General features: G+C 37.8%; 1 protein-coding gene and 1 long non-coding RNA gene across 3 annotated transcripts in view; one reads left to right on the top strand and one right to left on the bottom strand.

Moving 5' to 3' along the window:
- Positions 1 to 4,537: 4,537 nt before the first annotated feature.
- On the bottom strand, positions 4,538 to 7,937 carry LOC131392846 (uncharacterized). The gene is made up of 3 exons (XR_009215794.1): positions 7,771 to 7,937; positions 5,230 to 5,361; positions 4,538 to 4,690 (listed from the first exon to the last, which is right to left on the bottom strand). It is a non-coding gene; the product is annotated as an uncharacterized LOC131392846 (long non-coding RNA).
- A 335-nt stretch (positions 7,938 to 8,272) lies between these two features.
- The window catches only part of STARD3NL (STARD3 N-terminal like), a 51,298-nt gene continuing 47,400 nt past the window's right edge, over positions 8,273 to 12,170 (top strand). Inside the window, exons 1-2 of one of the 2 annotated variants that reach the window (XM_058523017.1) lie at positions 8,275 to 8,328; positions 9,004 to 9,059. The gene's annotated coding sequence lies outside the window, so the exon portion shown is untranslated. Of the gene's footprint in view, positions 8,329 to 9,003; positions 9,060 to 12,170 lie in introns of both variants that reach the window. The other variant, XM_058523025.1, reaches the window with a different exon arrangement.

The raw sequence follows: 12,170 nt of genomic DNA, 5'->3' as shown, positions 1-12,170 counted from the left end.
TTCATGTTTTATTGGCCATTTGCACATCTTCTTTGAATAAATTTCTACTCAAGTCCTTTGCCCATTTTTTAATTTGGTTGTCTTTTGTTGCAGAGTTGTAGGAGTTCTTTATATGATCTGGATACTAGACTCTTATCAAATATATTACTTGCAAATATTTTCTTCCATTACGTAGGTTGATTTTTCACTTTCTTGATACTGTTCTTTGATGCACAAATGTTTTTTCAATTTATCTATTTCTGTTGTTGTTTGTGCTTTTGTCATCATATCTAAGAATCCACTGTCAAATCCAAGGACATGAAGATTTATCCCTATGTTTTCAAAGAGTTTTACGGTTTTAGCTCTTATATTTAGACTATTGGCTCCTCTTTGGGATAATTTTTGTATATAGAGTGAGGCAGGGGTCCAATTTCACTCTTTTGCATATCCATTTGTTTCAGCACCATTTGTTGAAGAGACTATTCTTTACCCCATTGAATGGTCTTGGAAATCAATTGGCCATAGATATTTGGGTTTTTTTCTGGACTTTCAATTCTATTCCATTGATCTATATGTCTTTTTATTCCAGTATCACACTGTCCTGATTACTGTAGCTTTGTTGTAAGTTTTAAAATCAGGAAGTATGAATTCTCTAATTTTGTTCCTCATTTTCAAGACTGATTTGGTTATTAAGGGCCCCTTGCAATTCTACAAGAATTTAAGGATCAGCTTTTCCGGAAAAAGGCTATTGAAATTTTGATAGAGATTGCACTGAATCTGTAACTGGCTTTGAGAAGTATTGCCATCTTAACAATGTTAAGTTTTCAGTCCATGACGATGGGATGTCATTCCATTTATTTAGGTCTTCTTAAATTTATTTCAGCAATATCTTATAGTTTTCAGTATACAAGCCTTTCACTTCATTGGTTAAATTTATTCCTAAATATTTTATTTATTTATTTTTTGATGCCAGTGTAAATGAATTTTTTTTTTTAAATTCAATTTTCATATTGTTCATTGCTGGTGTATAGAAACACACCTGATTTTTTGTGCCGATCTTGTACCTGCAACTTTGCTAAATTCACTTATTAGCTGTAGTAGGGTTTTTTGTTTTTGTTTTTTTTGCTTTTTTAGATTCTTTGAGATTTTCTATATATAGGATCATACCGTTTGTGAATACATATAGTTTTACTTCTTCCTTTCCAACTTGGATACCTTTTATTTCTGCTCTGTTCCTTCCCAACCCAGGGAAGGGTCCCATACTGGGAACACAGGCTGTCATCTTCAAGAATGCTACAGAGCCTGGGAGGGGATTGGTCAAGGGCAAGTGAAAAATACCCCAAAACTCTTCTACCATTATCAAGTTGCCTTTTCCTTCATTCAACACTTGCTTGGTTGTTGTAAACTTTTGTCTGTTTTCCAGACTTCTGACAAATTTAATTCTGACAGTTTCTGCTTAACTTTTAAGTGTTTCTATGGAGGGATAGGCCATTGGAGCTTCCTACTCTGCCATTTTCACCAATGTCATTTCAAACACTATTCAAAGCTAACACTAAAATATTAGTCATACCTGTCAACATGCTCAATCCATTTTGATCTATAATTGAGTATCTGGTATCATACCAACTTCCCAGCATGAATAACCACAATGCTGGATTAAATTTGAAAAGGAAACTGTTGCATCTGAGAGTACCCAAAGCAGCCCGCAGACATAGCTTAGGTATCTCATCTTAGATAGCCTAGTAGAGATTTTTGTCACTAGCAGACATACTATAAAACTTAATAAAGAATTAAATAATTTCAAATGTAATCTCAGAAATGCAAAAAGCAAAATAAAGCATAAATACATGGATAAATCTGAATGAATATTGTCTATAAAAAATGAAATAATTTTTTTGTGATTTAAAATAATTAAATAGAATTAAAATACACAACTGCACAAAAATCAAGAGTTAGGTAAATGAAATTAAAGTGTTCTCACGTCCTTGCTTTGTCCAGAAACCAGAAAAAGTATTAATTTATAGTAGATTCTAATAAGTCAAAGATTCATTTTATAATGAAAAAGTAAGCCATAGAGTGAGAAAAATATCCACAGACAATACAGAAAAATCTCCTAGAAATCAATAAGACACATAACCTAATTTAAAAATGGGGAAAAGACTTGAACAAGCACTTCACAAAAAAGAATATCCAAATGACATATAGACATATGAAAAGGTGCTAAGCTCTTTTTGTCATCCAGGAAATGCAAATTAAATCCACAATGTGATACCCCTACATATGCATCAGAATGAATAACATTACAAAAATACCTCCATGCTGTTTTCCATAGCAGCTGTACCATTTTACATTCCCACCAAGTGTACAATGATTCTAAATTTCTCCATATCCTTGCCATCATTTGTTATCTTTTGTTAATATCCATCCTAAATGGTGTGAGGTGGTATCTTATGGCGGTTTTGATTTGCATTTCTCTGATGATTAGTATGTTAAGCATCTTTTCATATATCTGTTGGCCATTTGTATGTCTTCTTTGGAGAAATGTCTATTCAACTCTTTTGCCCATTTTTAAATTGCATTTATTGTTTTTGCTAAAGAGTTGTAGGAGCTCTTTACATTTTTTGAAAATTAACATCTCAAATATGTGTTTTGCAAATATTTTCTTCCATTTGTAGGTTGACTTTTCACTCTACTTTTTCCTTTACTGTGAAGAAACTTTTAGTTTGATGTAGTCCCACCTGTCTATTTCTGCTTTTGTTTCCTGTGCTTTTGATGTCATATCCACATATCCATGAAATCTTTGCTAACACTGTCATGAAGCTTTCCCCGTTTTCCTCCAGGAGTTTTACAGTTTCAGGTCTTATGTTTAAGTCTTTAACCCATTTTGAGTTGATTTTTGTGTGTATTTTTAAGATAGGGATCTATTTTCATCCTTTTACATGTGGATATCCAGTTTTCTGACACTATTTTTTGAAGAGACTACCCTTTTCCCATTATGTATTCTTAGCACCCTTGTTGATGATCAGTTGCCTGTATATGTGTGGGTTTATTTCTGGGTTCTTCACTCTGTTCTATTGGTCTATATGTCTGTCTCTATGCCAGTATCATACTGTTTTGACTGTGGTGGCTTTGTAATGTATTTTGAAATCAGGAAGTGTGATGCCTTCAGCTTTGTTCTTCTTTCTTAAGGTTGTTTGGCTATTCTGGGTCTTTTGGTGTTCTATATGAATTTTAGGATTGTTTTTTAATTTATATAAAAATGCCATTGGAATTTTGATATGAATAGCATTGAATATGTAGATTGCTTTGGGTAGTATGGACATTTTAACAATATTCAGTTTTCCACTCTATGAATGCAAGATATCTTTCCATTTATTTATGTTTTCTTTAATTTCTTTCATCAGCATATTGTAGTTTTCAGTGTACAAATTTTTCACCTGATTGGTTAAATTTATTTCTAAATATTTTATTGTTTTCGATGCTATTGTAAATGAGATTGTTTTCCTAATTTCCTTTTTGGGTAGTTCATTGGAAATTCATCATATTTTTGTACATTGATTTTGTATAATGCAACTTTCCTGGAGTCATTTATTAATTCTAACAGGTGCGTGTGTGTGTGTGTGCGCGCGCGTGTGTGTGTAACCTTCATAAGATCATGTCATCTGCAAACACAGACAATTTTACTTCTTCTTTTCCAATTTGGATGCTTTTTACTTCATTTTCTTGCCTAATTGCTCTGGCTAGGACTTCCAGTAGTATGTTGAATAGAAGAGGTGAGAGTGGGCACCCTTGTCTTGTTCTTGATATTAAAGGAAACGTTTTCAGTTTTTCACCATTAGTATGATGTTAGCTATGGGCTTGTCATATATGACCTTTGTTATGTTGAGGTACATTCTTTCTGTATCTAATTTGTTGAGAGTTTTTATCATGAAGGATGTGGAATTTTGTTAAATGAATTTTATGCATCTATTGAGATGATCACATGATTTTTATCCTTTATTCTGTTAATGTGGTGTATCATATTTATTGATTTGTGTATGTTGAACCATCTTGGCATCCCAGGAATAAATTCCATTGGATCATCGTGTATGATCCTTTTAATGTGTTATTGAATTCTGTTTGCTAGAATTTTTCTTACAGATTTTTGCTTCTAGAATTTTTTTTTTTACAGATTTTTGCAGTTACATTCACCAGAGATATGAACCTGAAATTTTCTTTTCTTGCAGTGTATTTTTCTAGTTTTGTTATCAGCACAATGCAGGCCTTGTAAAATGAGTTTCGAAGTGTCGCCTCCTCTTCAAAATTTTGGAAGAGTTTGAGAAGGGTTGGTGTTAATTCTTCTTTAAACGTTTGATAGAATTTACCAGTGAAGCCATCTGGTCCTGGGCTTTTCTTTGTTGGGAGGTTTTGATTACTGATTCAATATCTTTCTTTGTTATTGGTCTGTTCATATTTTCTATTTCTTCTACCATATGATCCAGGAATTTCACTCCTGAGTAAATATCCAAAAGAACTGAAATCAGGATCTCAAAGAGATATCTGCACTGCCATGTTTATTACAGCATGATTCACAATAGTCAAGATGTGGAAACAACCCAAATTTCCAATAACAGACAAATGGATAAAGAAAATGTGGTACATGCATACAACAGAATGTTATTCAGCCTTAAAAGAGAAGGAAATTCCACCATTTGTGACATCATGGATGGACCTGGAAAACATTATGTATTTTTTTAAGCATTTAAAAAGTAGAAGTGAATATTATCTATACCTCTACATTTTTATCAAAATTCTTCTTTCATTTTAAATGTCCTTTTATCTAAGTAATAATAGCTTTGACTAAAGCAACAGCCAAAGTTCTAATCCATGCATTTCTGGCCTTTCAAATTTAATTGGGTGACAAATGATTCATTATCTAGTTCTAATCGCTTAAAAAGCATGTGATAGATCAGTTGCACAACCAGAGATATCTTCTTACTCTGACATTGCTTCATTTGGTTCAATCATCACTTTTCTTTACAGCATCTGTCTTATCTAGATAATTCTTAGATATTTCTGGAATATAAAATTCAGGGCCAAAACTTCTCGTGCTGCCTGGGCAGCTGTGGGGCCTCAAAGCCTGAACCTGAAGGGGGCAGAGAAGTTTGCAGGTTCAGGTGCTGGGCCTGAGGAAGTTGGAGGTCAGGAATGGGTCAGGCTGCACTGGGGGATGGGGCAAGGGTGACCCGCAGTTGCTGGGGCACCTCTTACCTGCTGTGGCCCTCTCACGCCAACCACCTGATCATACAAAGGGCAGACACTGAAGGCCAGCCCAGCTTAGGGCTTGCACAGGGTTTGAGGTGAGGAACCGGAGATACCACATTGCCATGGAAAACATCATGCCTGGAAATAAGTCAGTCACAGAAGAACAAATACTGCATGATTCCACTTATATGAAGTATCTGGAATAGTCAAATTAATAGATGCAGAGAATAGAATGGTGGTACCTGGGGAACAGAGGAGGGGAAAATGGGGAACTTTTCCAATGGTTAAAAAGTTTCAGTTATACACAAAATGAATGAGTTCTAGAGATCTGCTGTACAACGCAGTGCATGTGGTTAGCAATAGGGTGTTGTGCACTTAAAAGCTTGTTAAGAAGGCAGATCTCATGCTATGTGCTCTTACCACCAAAAAAAAAAAGCAAGGGGACACAAGAAATCTTTTGATGGTGATGGATATGTTTATAACCTTGTTTGTGGTGATGGTATCACAGGTGTACGCATATGTCTAAACTCATTAAAATGTATACCTTATATATATGCAACTTTTTGTATTTTCAGTTTGTCTCAATAATATTGAAAACAAAAAACAAACAAAAAAGATGAACACAAAACAAAACTGAGAATATCAAGCATTGATAAAGATATGGAGCAACTGGAATTTTCATTCACTACTAGTGGGTTGTAAACTGGTAAACCAAAAAACTATTTGGCAGTTTCTACTAATACTAAATATAAGCATATCCTATGGCATAGTAACACTACTCCTAGGTATATACAGTAGTCCCTCCTTATCCACGGTTACGCTTTCTGCAGTTTCAGTTATCTGTGATCAATTGCAGTCTGAAAATACAGAAAAATAAGATATTTTGAGAGAGAGAGAGACAGACCACAGTCACATAGCTTTTATTACAGTATATTGTTATAACTGTTCTATTTGATTCTTATTTTTGTTAATCTCTTACAGTGCCTAATTTATAAATTAAACCTTATCATAGGTAGGTGTGTATAAAAACAGACTATATATAGGGTTCAGTACTATCTGTGGTTTCAGGTATCCACTGGGGTCTTGGAATGTATCTCCCACGATAAGGTACTACTGTACCAAAATCAAATGTGTACCTACATGTATCAACAGACAGGTTCAAGAATATTCATAGCAGCATCATTTGTAGTCACCCAAACTCTAAACAACCTAATGTCAAGAAATATTAGATTAGATAAAGAAATTTGGAGATTATACACAAAAATGAAAATGAATAAACTGCTACTACATTCTTCAATATGGATCAACCTTACAAGTATATTATTGAGCGAAAAGAGCCACACAAGTGTACATACTGTGTGTGTCCACTTATCAGCATTCAAAAGCAGGCAAAACTAATATTGGTGGTAAAACTAAGAATAGTAGCTATTTGTGTGTAGGAGTGCAATGACTAGGTCCAAGCATGAGGAGAGATTCTACATGGCTGGTAAAGATGTAAAATCTTTGTCTAGGAGATGGTTACACAAGTTCACTACTTTGTTACCAAGATATACACTCATGATTGTTGCACTTCTTTTGTCCGTGTCATCCTTTTAAAAATTTTCACACCCGGCAATTCAGAAAATTTTAAAAACTGTATTTTATCAATTTTATCACCCTGCGAGGGTGCAGGGAAAGGGTTGCTTATATATTAGGAGTAGGAATGTAAGTGGTAATAGCTACTTGGAGGAGCAAATAGAGGGAATCTACCACTAAGATTTAAAATGTGCATCCTCTATCCAGCACATTGACTTGTTGGTATCCCTACCCTAAAGAACACTTGAACATAGGTACAAACAGGCACATACACTTCTGTTGAAGGTAGCATTGCTTCTATTAAAAAAACAAAAAAGAAACAAACTACATGTCCGAGGGTAGGGGACTCATAAATTATGTCTATTGCTCTGGGGACTACCATGCAGTATTTTAAAAGAATGAGGTAGTTTACATACAGACATAGAAAGATCTCAAGGATAAAATGTTGATTGGAAAAAAATAACATCTACACATATGTAAATGCATAAGAAATAGGAGTCATCATATAGGGACTCGGTTTGTAATTAGTGCCCGAAAAGGATTTTAGCCTAATTTATAATCTTTAAATTTATGGTTATGTGTAATTTAAAATTAATGATAGCACTTAGACTGTCTTCAGAAGAATATCCAAGGAGTCAGCAACACTGGTTGCCTCCAACAGGCGAACTGAGTGCCTGAGGAACTGGAAGCAGAATTTTCACTGTGTAACCCTGTATACCTTTAAATATTTGAACGATAGCATCCATTGGTAAAAAGTTTAATTAAAATTTAAAGGTAACTTGAATTAAAACAATAATTAAAAAATGCCCAATCTCGTGGGAAAACATATACAAATAAAATTAAATGTGACTATTAAGATCGAGGTGTTAGTTATGCAATAGGAGCACCGAGAAAGGATCTGCTAAATAGGTTTTGGGGACTCGAGATTTTAAAGTGGAAGTGACGCTTGAACAGAGAAACGGAAGGTCCTACTTTTTCATTCCTGAAGAGCTCAGTACGACGTGCGCAGGATCCCTGAAATCCAGTTCCATGATTATTTTCCACGAGCTGAAGCCTAAATCTCCACCAAGAGACTGGAGGAAGGCGGAAGCAGCAGAATTGCGAAGGGGGAAGCGGCCGCCTAACATAACGGTGCGGCAGCCGACTCGGAACACTCCCACCTGCTCCGTTCTTCACCCTCTCCTCCCGCCCTCTCCCGCCTTCCCGCCTCGCTTACTGGGCAGTAGATGATTGACAGACCCACAAACCAATCGCTGCCTCTACGACGGGGGGTGGGGCACTCAGGGCCCAGCCTGGTCTTTGGTCCCTCGGGCGAGATGCGGACTCTGTGCGTCGACGTCAGCGTGCTGACGTCACGGGTTGGGTTCTCGAGGAGGTCCGAGGGCGACTGGCTCCGGGTGGTGGGCTGCGCGTCGCCTGCTGGGCTTGGTCCCGGGGCCCAGGTTCCGCTCCGCCGAGCCCCGCCCCTCCGCCCGCCGTGACCACGGAGCCGCTGTCCCTGGGGCGGCCGGCCCGGAACCGCCCGATGAGGTAGGCTGGGGCTCTCGTCACCCTATTTGACAGATTGGAAAACTGAGTCACCCGGGGTCAGATGCCTTACCCGGGGCTCATAGGAGACCGCGAACGGAGGCCGGAGCCCGAGTGTCTGCTGTTTGCGGAGCCCTGCACCGTCCTCCGGGGAGGAGGAGGGGTTAGGCGGGCTGTGTTTATCAAGGATACAAAAGTGAAGTTGCAGAACGCCGAGCCCCGCTTCATCCAGGGCTTGGGCTGGGATTCAGGGGATGGATGCAGGTAGTGAGGTCTCGGTTCCTTCACCCCGCGGACTCCGAGGAGTCCTCGGTGGGGTCCAGCCGCGAGCTGGCGCTATGAGCCCTCCAGAGTGACCAGGAATGGTGCGTGGGGTGATGCGCGAGTTATACAGACAGGGTCGGCACCTGGCCTCTTATTCGTCAAGAAAAGCTGTGTTCAAAACAAAACAGAATTAAAAAAGCACAAGTCATGAGAGTTCTGGCTGTGGTTTCAGTTCACTATTTGCCTACTCATGGGAATCTGGCCATATTTTGAAATCTCGGCATGCTTGCTTTTGGTTCGGAATTAGGGATTTTTTTTCTCTTTTAGTTCAAACATGGGTTAACATTGTGGACCTTTTCTTACCATTTCCTTAATGTGCCAATTTCACCGTGTCCTTTGTCTTCTGTTTCACAGATGGAATCACTGAATTCATCACTTGACTCAGTAATAATTTGGATAAATTTAGCAAGGTAACAAAGTAAGAGGTCTAACCTCTCAAATATACTGGAAATAGTTCAGTTTATCTCAGAACTCTTTGTTGAGAATGGGTCTGGAAGTTAATTCCCATCTATATGCCATATACCCCTACACCCTCTCTTTCTAGAAGCAGGATCTCACAAACAAACCAATTTATGGTACCATTGCTTTATTTATGGATTATATTAAGGTGGGGCATAATTCATGCTCATAAAGTGGAAATATGTACCATACAATATATGCACATGTATATAATACTTTGTGTTGTCATGAAGAATTCATTCTGTTTAAATCTTGCTGTCTCAAACATTGGCCTTTTGAGACTGCATTATTGCATAAAACTGCATTCAAGAAATGAAATTAAAGCCACTTCGGGGCACTTTTCCTTCCTTATGTTAACAGAAGGATGGCAATTATTATCATTGGAATTTATTCTTTGGACAAGTTTATCTGATGAGTGCCTCATCCCTGCTATACTTTGTTGTAGGTGTTGGGGATTGAGTGCTGAAAAATTTAGATAAGCTTCCTGCTCTCAAAGACTGCATTTTGGTGGAGATACAATAAACATGTAAACAAAAATGACAATTTTGGATAATGATAAATGCTAGAAAAAATATTACAGGGTAAGGGGCTAGAGCGTGACTGGGACGTAGGGGGAAATTTAGATAATGGTGGTAAGTTGAGGAAGTGACAGTTCGGGTGAGACGTTTGGGATGAGTCAGCCATGGGATCTGCTGGAAGTTTCCAGGCAGACATAACAGTGCAAAGGAGCTAAAGGAAAAATGAGCTTGGCGTGTTCCAGGGATAAAAGAGAAGCTGTGTGGCTGGAGTGGAGTGAACCTATGGGAGAATGAAGTGGGGGGAACAGACGTAGGAGATGACACTCGAGAGGTGGGCAGGAGGAGGAGGAGGATTATCTGAACCCTGCCTGTGTAAGAATTGCAGATAGGTGAAGGAAATAGGATTTGTATATTGCCAAAGCCCTCTTTGTTTTCTTTAGTGACACTCATGGACTCTAACCTGCTCTCTGCTTTATTTTTGTCATGAAATCATTGCAGTAATTCATTGTATTTTTTTTCACCAGTGGTTCTCTTTCTAATGAAAAAATGTCTTCTTCCCTCCAGCACTGTGTCCCGTGCTGTTTCTTTCCTGTTCGTTGTTATTATGTGCAGGACTCGAAGCCTCTGGTTATCTTCAGCTTCCTACTTTTATCCTTCCTTTTCCCAGCACTGAGTCCTCTCCAGTCTTATCCTTATGTGCTCCCCCTTGGGAAAGGACTGCTGTCGGTCTTGCTCTTCTCCAGGCTGAGTTCTAGGAAACTGCGTTGTCAAGTAGATTACCATTTTTCATTAGAGCTTTTATTACTGACTAGAGACTTAATGTCTGCCTTTATTTAATGCCTACAGTGTGCCAGGTGCATTACATGCATTCGGAGCCTTCCAACATAATGCAAACGTAAATATTATCCCTTCCAGATCAAAAAGGAAACTTAAGGCCACCCAGTTAGTACTTAGGGGGCCTAGATTTGAACACTGCAGTTAGCCTGCCCCAAAGCCTGATCCATGCTGCTCTACCTCACTGCTGCCCTGAGTGTATGTGTAACAGCAGCTGCAAGTCTCTGTTGTTTGAAATTATATTTTATGAAATGGCGTTTTAGAGATCATGATTCAATCCTCTTAGTTTAAAGGTGGGGCTGTGGAGGCCCGTAGATGTTCAGTGATTTTTAAGACATAACTGGCACCAAATTCTCACCCTGCTGCTTCTCAGCCTAGTGTTTTTCCTGCTGTACTCACTTCATGCAAGTTCCAGCACAAGGGGTTTCTGTATATATAAAAATATAATATTTCAACATCATGAATTCACTGTCCATAAAGTCATATGAGGTAATTTTAAAAAGGTGAAATAGTGCTGCTTCTTGGGCTAAAATAATCTTTTGCTTTATTTCCTTCCCTTTTCTCAGCAATGAGCAGGTATAAACTTTCTGGATGAATCTTTGGTTGCTGTTAGTAGAAAAGTGGTATCAAAATGACTATAATATTTAGGTTTTAATTTCACAAATCTTTGAAAGGGAGTTTAAAAGTTGTCACTGTTTTCCGAGCTTTCGCCCTGTGCTTACAAATGTGAGAATATCGCCGAGATTTGTTGGCTCATAGTTTCTGTTAGCAAGTGGCGTTTCTTCCGAAAGTTGAGGAAGTCCCTGGGTCTGGTCAGGGATGTAACTTCTCTTTCTCAGTAATATATTATCATTTTAAAAAATAAGTAAAAACCACTTTATAAATTATATGGTTGAAAAATGGGTTACTATGTTCTTACAATTTAAATACTCGTTATTTATTTCTAAGGTTTGCTTATTTTATTAATTATGATTGGGATATGGTAGATGAGTAATAGTAAACTAACAAATAGCTGAATTTACTATCTGGTGACTTTTTGACTCACCTATAACTTTAAAGAGATTGTTTTTTTTCATTAGTCAAATTAGAATAATAATGGAATTAGCACCTTCTTTCTTAAATGTTGGAAGATATTTAATAATTTAGGCAAAGGAGAGCTTTTGCTCTTTAAACCATCTACTGGATATTTTGACTGAGTATCTGTCCTTTAAGATTGTTTATGCAACTGATATGCATGTTCTCAAGATCCAGACTGTTGTGATTTGGCCTCAAATTATAGTGCCGTCCTTCTACCATGAACCCAGTGCCCCAAACTGGATTCCTGGCCTTGCCAGTTTCAGTGCCTCTGCTTGTGCTCTGCCTAACAGCCTAGAGTGCGTACTAGATGGACAAATCCGGCCAAAGTTCTACCTGCCCCTCTGCATCGGTCTATGCTGCTTTCTCAACGAGATAATTCCTGTGTCTCTTTAATGGAAGCCTTCTCTTTGACGGTGCTTTTGGAGTCTTGCTCTCTGCTGCAGTTTACCAATCTATATCTTTGGTAATGCACTATTTTCTACATGGGTGTTCAGATATGTGTTAGCTTGAGTTTAAAAGAGACAATAATTCGTGTTATCTATGCAAAGTTTTTTCTAGATTGTAGAGCCCTTTAGTTTTGTTTATGCTTTTATTACCTCATCTTTGAGAGAAGCACTATTATGCTTTTCTTGG

This window comes from Diceros bicornis, chromosome 3 (genome assembly GCF_020826845.1).
Source record: "Diceros bicornis minor isolate mBicDic1 chromosome 3, mDicBic1.mat.cur, whole genome shotgun sequence".
Classification (NCBI taxonomy): Eukaryota; Metazoa; Chordata; class Mammalia; order Perissodactyla; family Rhinocerotidae; genus Diceros; species Diceros bicornis.
The sequence above is the reverse complement of the archived record's forward strand: the minus strand, read 5'-3'. Positions and strand labels throughout refer to the sequence as shown.